Genomic DNA, 215 nt, shown 5'->3' on the forward strand with positions numbered 1-215 from the left:
TTTGGAATTTAGTTTGAGGCATGCTGTGTGGCTACATAACAAGTCTCTTGTCACAGCCACATGAATTTCAGTCTGATAGACTATGAACAAAGGAAGACTAGGGAATGCATGGATGAAAATCCATCCTCGAATATTTGTAACAGAGGTCCCTGGTCCAGGTTTCCTTAGAAGGATGTTTAAGCTAAGATTTGATGTTCATCACAGATTTAATTTAG

This window comes from Aythya ferina (assembly GCF_964211825.1).
Source record: "Aythya ferina genome assembly, chromosome: 3".
NCBI classification, from domain to species: Eukaryota; Metazoa; Chordata; class Aves; order Anseriformes; family Anatidae; genus Aythya; species Aythya ferina.